This window comes from Cebus imitator, unplaced genomic scaffold, assembly GCF_001604975.1.
Source record: "Cebus imitator isolate Cc_AM_T3 unplaced genomic scaffold, Cebus_imitator-1.0 Scaffold61, whole genome shotgun sequence".
NCBI classification, from domain to species: Eukaryota; Metazoa; Chordata; class Mammalia; order Primates; family Cebidae; genus Cebus; species Cebus imitator.
This window is the reverse complement of record NW_016107376.1, coordinates 7,421,995-7,428,230: the sequence shown is the minus strand read 5'-3', so window position 1 is coordinate 7,428,230 and position 6,236 is coordinate 7,421,995. Positions and strand designations below refer to the sequence as shown.

At 42.3% G+C, this 6,236-nt stretch overlaps 1 protein-coding gene and 1 pseudogene across 4 annotated transcripts in view; both read left to right on the top strand.

Moving 5' to 3' along the window:
• CAMK1D (calcium/calmodulin dependent protein kinase ID) overlaps window positions 1-6,236 on the top strand; it is a 457,067-nt gene that overhangs the window by 100,377 nt on the left and 350,454 nt on the right. The window lies entirely within an intron of this gene.
• On the top strand, window positions 1,256-1,404 carry LOC119471448 (annotated as a pseudogene).

Sequence of the window (6,236 nt, the reverse complement as noted above, 5' to 3'; positions counted from 1 at the left end):
TTTTTTTGAGATGGAGTCTCTGTCTCCAGGCTGGAGTGTGGTAGTATGATCTTGGCTTACTGCAACCTCTGTCTCCTGGGTTCAGGCAATTCTCCTGCCTCAGCCTTCCGGGTAGCTGAGACTGCAGGCATGCGCCACCACGCCCAGCTAATTTTTGTGTTTTTAGTAGAGACAGCGTTTCACCGTATTGGCCAGGCTGGTCTCGATCTCCTGACCTCGGGATCCGCCTGCCTGGGCCTTCCAAAGTGCTGGGATTACAGGCTTGAGCTAACGCACCTGGCCTTTGCCTGCTTTTTAATTCCACGTAAGAATGGAATTGCACTTATGTTTTATGAGATTGGTTCCTGTTGTTGCATGTACAAGTTGTTCATTTTTTCCCCATTGCTCTGTAATATTTTATCATATAAAGTTTAGGTCCCTTTTTATAGTTGATGGACATTTGGTTGTTTCCAGTTTGGACCAGTACGAAGAAAACAGCTGAAAAATTCTTGTCCATGTCTTTTGTGGATGGAGTATGAGTTATTGATTAGGGCAACTGACCATCCTTAGAATTGACGTTTACAGTAACTACCTCATGGAGACTATCACGCTGCCCGTGCCAAATGATTTTAAAGTAAATTGATGATGTTATACAAAACCATATTACACAAAGGAGTGAATTTAGTCTCGTATGGCTTGTATTTAGCCAGTCTGTGCCAGTATGAAAGCAGATCATTGCTTTGGTGCACCCCGCCTATAATAAATGTTCTAAGTCAGAAGGTCAATTTCCTGAAATCTGAGACTGTCATGTGAAACCATATTGTTTCCTCATGCCTTCTCCAGAAGCTAGGGTGGGAAAGAACCCTTTATCACTTCTGTAGATAGATGACATTTTCTAATTATAGATTCTCACTGTGAAAAAGTCATGAATTACTAAAAACTCTGGGAATATAAACTAGGTTTGGGGATCCCATGAATTGGAATGAATAAAGTTTTAAAAGATTCATTTATGTTTTCTTTCCATGTCATTCTGTGTATTGTGATGAGAAAAATATTTGCTGCTGATTTAGAATTCCTGAATGTTCTTATAAAAATTTAATTCCACCCATAGTAACTAGGCTTCCAAGTCTTTTTGAGAGAGGCTGTTTTCTTCCAGTAGGTTGATAGAGGGAAAACCTATTAGCTTAAGAAAATTGTTGGATACAAGTTTAATAGGGAAGGTGAACTCAGACCACCCCTGGGGGGTGCCGAATTGATTTAAATTTTGAAAGAACTTGTGTTTTATGAAAGTAAAGAAATAGATCAACAGTCCCCATGATAAGAATGGAAAAGATTCTTGGGACCTGTACTACACACATACATTTAAAGTATCACCCAGCCTGGGCAACATGGTGAGGGCCTGTCTCTACAAAAATCAAAATCTTAGCCAGGCATGGCGGTATGTGCCTGTGGTCCCAGGTTGAGTTGGGAGGATCGCTTGAACCCAGGAGGTCAAGGCTGCAGTGAGCTATGATTGAACCACTGCACTCCAGCCTGGGAGACAGAGTGAGATGCTGTCTCAGAAAAAAAAAATAATAATAAAAAATAAAATATCACTGCTTCTTTGTAGCACTTAACAGTATTTTTGAACAAGCCAACAGGAGGGGAATCTGGTGCCGTGAAATAATGTTACTGATACATTTACCCTTTGACCCAGCAGTCCTGTTTCTGGGAATCTTTACTGCAGATACACCCACACATGTGATGAAATGACATTTGCTCACAATTATAATTGAAGCTTTTTAACGCCAGAGTGCTGGAAGCCGCCAAGTGCCCATCAGTCAATAAGGGACTGGTTAAAGGGATGATGGTGTGTATCTGCAGTGGAACACTATGCAGCTGTTAAAGAGAATGCTACAAATCTCTGTTCTGGCCATGTGTGTAATCCCGACACTGTGGGAAGCCAAGGCAGGCAGATCACTTGAAGTCAGGAGTTTGAAACCAGCCTGACCAACACGGTGAAACCCCGTCTATGCTAATAATGCAAAAATTGGCTGGGAATGGTGGTGTACGCCTGTAATCCCAGCTACTTGGAAGGCTGGCGCAGGAGACTCTCTTGAACCTAGAGGGTGGAGGTTACAGTGAGCTGAGATTGAGCCACTGCAGTCCAGCCTGGTGACAGAGCAAGATTACGTCCAAAAAAAAAAAATCTGTGTTTTGATTTGGGAAGATTTCCAGGTACATTGCCAAGTACAAAAGCCACAGTGGAGAACAGTGCATGGAATATGCTGCCCTTTGTATAAGAAAGAGGGGAAAAGGAAAATATATATGTGAATTTACTTATGTTTGCACTATAACGCTAGAAGGATGAACAAGTTATAATAAAATGCTCTTCTGTCTGAGGCCCAGGAAACGGGAGTGATTGGGAATAGGTGTAGGAATGCCTCCTTTGCATGGGTCTTTTGATGTATTGTGTTGACCTTTGAATCATGCAGAAAAGGAAATCAGCAACCAGCGAAAGCCAATTGGCCGGGGAATGCCTTTGACTTTGAACGAGACCCAGAGCAGGTGGTGGAGAGTGAAGGTGGTTGACTGCATTTCTTTGCTCAGAAGCAAAGTCAGTGTATTCATTCATTCATTCATTCAGTCAGTCATCAGCAAATGCGTACTGAGCCTCTTCCATGCACCATCTGCTATCTCAGATGCCGAGGTTAGAGCAGTGGAAGCATTAAGGTCCAAGCTTTCCTGGAGCTGGCTTCTTGAGGAGGCAAACACATCACATGACAAACAGATGCTTAGTGAGAAAGAGAAGGCTCATGCGGCAGGACCGAAAGAGGAAGGTGGAAAGAGTCCAAGCTGAGGCCAGAGGGGATGTTCACTGCTGATAATATTCCTATTTGTTCATGATGCATTTGCAAACAGTGCTTTTAAATTTCATTTTTAAAGGCAGGGTCTTGCGCTATCACCCAGGCTGGAGTGCGGTAGCATGATCATAGCTCACTGCAGCCTCTACCTCCTGGTCTCAAGTGATCCTCCTACCTCAGCCTCCTAAGTAGCTGGAACTGAAGGCATGTGCTGCCAGGCCAACGAATTTCGTTGTTATAATTAATATTTGTAGAAATGGGGTTTCACTATGTTGCCCTGGCTGGTCTCTTGAACTCCTGGCCTCAAGTGATCCTCCTGCCTTGGCCTACTAAAGTGTCGGGATTACAGGTGTGAGCCGCTGCACCTAGCCCTGTGAACAATATTTGCATAGAGGATGATAAAGTGGTGTAAAATCTTACATTTAATCTTTTGCTACAGCAGTAAGGATTACATTTTATTATCGTATCATTATTGCTTCAGGTAAGTTTCTTTTCTTTTTCTTTTTTTTTTTGAGACTGATTTTCACTCTGTTTCCCAGGCTGGAGTGCAGTGGTGTAAGCTTGGCTCACTGCAACCTCTGCCTCCTGTGTTCAAGTGATTCTCCTGCCTCAGCCTCCTGAGTAGCTGGGAGTACAGGCATGCGCCACCACGCCCAGGTAATTTTTGTGTTTTTAATAGAGACAGGGTTTCGCCATGTTGGCCAGGCTGGTCTCGAACTCCCGACCTCAGGTGATCCACCTGCCTCGGCCTTCCAAAATGCTAGGATTACAGGCATAAGCCACGGAGCCTGGCCAGGATTACATTTTATCATAATATCATTATCACTTCTGATAAGTTTCAAATTAAAAAAAAAAAACCCACATTATGGCAGGTGACTTTACCCCAGTTCACTGCTACGTTGGTGGAAAACTAGAATTTAGTTGAATAAATAAGATGTGCTTTTGACCATCAGAGTTTGCTTTCACAGCGGTTAAGTTATTCTGGGGCTAATGTTACCTATGTGATTTGTGACTATAACCATAGATTATTAGGTGATGAGACATTACTGTGACAAGTCTATTTTTTTTTCTATTCAGGGAGTAGTTTTTAAAAAAAATCCTCATTACTGTTATATATTAGCTACAGAAAATTGAAAAAACCCCACGCATACACTCAGATAAATCACATAGCTCTCACATTCCGTATTTCTTCATGACAGTCATTGTCTGAGAATCCCAGGATGATAGCTCCACGGTAGATAATGTGGATATTTGAAACATACTTCTCTTGCATTTATTTATTTATATTTTCTCTTCCTGCTCTTTTTATTGGCAGAATTCTCTGTCATGGTTTCTGAATTCGATGAAAGATAAATGTGGTTGTTTAAAAAAGTTTTTATGATGAAATGATTCGTTTGCAAGAGAGATTTTTCTCCGTCTCTTCAGGTTCAATTAAATGAGGATGAAACCTGAGAAATAATGAGTAACATAGATCAAAGCCTTGGGGAAAGGTGATGTTACTGCTTCCAGCATCTCTAGGTTTGCAACAGCAAGAGTTAAGTTTTGCTCAGAGAACGAAGGAAAGATAACACAGACTGGGCAGCCAGATTTGTGAATCTGGGCTTTTCCTGACAACCAGTGCAGACTACAGCTCCATCTGACATGGAACTAGCGTATTCACAAGCATTACTAGATCTGTGATCTAGTTACAAAAACATCAGAAATCAGATTTGTTTTCAGGACAAAAAAAATGCAGCCTCATACAGATCTTTATTTCCTAATCAGGATAAACTCCACTCTACGGTGTATTAAGGAAATGCTCCAGGCGTCATAGACATCCCTGTCAATCTAGGAAATGCACAAAAAGGGGATAATGGAAACTTGTTGCATTTTCTATTTCTCTACTCTTTTTTATTTTAGTTTTTAAAGAGATGGGGTCTCACTTTCTTGTCCAGTCTGGAGTGCACTGGTGTGATCGTTTCTCCCTGCTGCTTTGAACTCCTGGGCTCAAGCGATCCTCCTGCCTCAACCTCCTGAGTAACTGGGACTACAGGTGTGCACTGCCATGCCCAGTTTATTTTATTTTATTTTTAATTTTTGTAGAGATGGGGTCTTACTATGTTGCCCAGGCTTGTCTTCAACTCCTGGCTTTAAGTAATCCTCCTACTCAGACTCCCAAAGTGCTGGGATTACAGGCATGAGCCACCACTCCTGGCCTCCCAATTCTTTTTATTTTTTTGAGATTGCACTGTTGCCCGGCTGGTGTGTGTGCAGTGGTGCGATCTCGGCTCGCTGCAACCTCTGCCTCCTGGGTTCAAGCGATTCTCCTGCCTCAGCCTCCTAAGTAGCTGGGATTACAGGTGCCTGCCACCACACCGGCCTAATTTTTTGTATTTTTATTAGAGATGGGTTTCAAAGGTTGGGCTCTGTTTGAGGACCAGCTGATTTAGAACTTTGTCAGATCTGTCTTCCTAGAATATCAGGGGGCTTGGAAGGAAGTGATCTTTTGTTTCCTAGTAGATAAGGAAAAAGGTAGGTAGCGACTGCACAAGGACCTCCACTCTGCCTTCTCGATTCACCTTACAGGAAGCTTGGGCAGTATCTCTGGGGCTGGTGATGGGAGTTGCTGCAGCCAGCCCGCGAGGACGGGACCGTTCACATCCACCACTGCTGGTGAGACAACCCTACCAGGGCAGGTTTGATTTGCCGTAAGCGGGTGTACTCAAGGATGTAGAAAGGGTCCTGGCCACCCGGAAAACACATGTTCCATGCTCTGGGTGTTGTGTTATCTTTCTGAATTTACTTTCCAGATGGGAAATAAGAATAGGGTAGCAAAAGTAAGCAAGGCTGAAGGGAAATTGGGTGAGAGCCGTCTGATCCTTAAACGCTTTTTACTATTTGGGGTAGTAGTTTAAAGAAGAGATGCTTTCAAAGTAAGAATACCCAAAAGTAGTGCAGCGGTGGTGGAAGTGTTTCACAGTTATTTTTAGGTGTTCTTCTATGATGGTAGCCAAGGTGTCTCTTAGAGTAGATGCCTTGAGTGGAGACCGGATTGTTTTACCACTTCTCTTTGGAGGAGGAAGTTTGTTGCTCATCACAGAAACCAAACACTGCTTTTCCTGGGAACTGTTCCCTGTTCTCTGAAACAATGAACACTCTTTTCTCAGATCCATTTCACCAGAATATTCCATCTTCTTCCATCTTATACCAAGACCCTTATTCCAGTGCTTCTTCCATCTTATACCAAGGCCCTTATCTCCCTTGGGACTCAATGAAAGAGAATGAGTTTATGTTCCCAAGAGTTTTGATGTTCTGTCAAAGTCCAGATTCTCTTAATTTCATGAAGAATTCATGTATTTTTCATTACTAAATGGATAATTTGATTTTCTGGCCTATTAAGTTTTTTTTTTTTTTTTTTTTTTTTTTTTTTTTTTA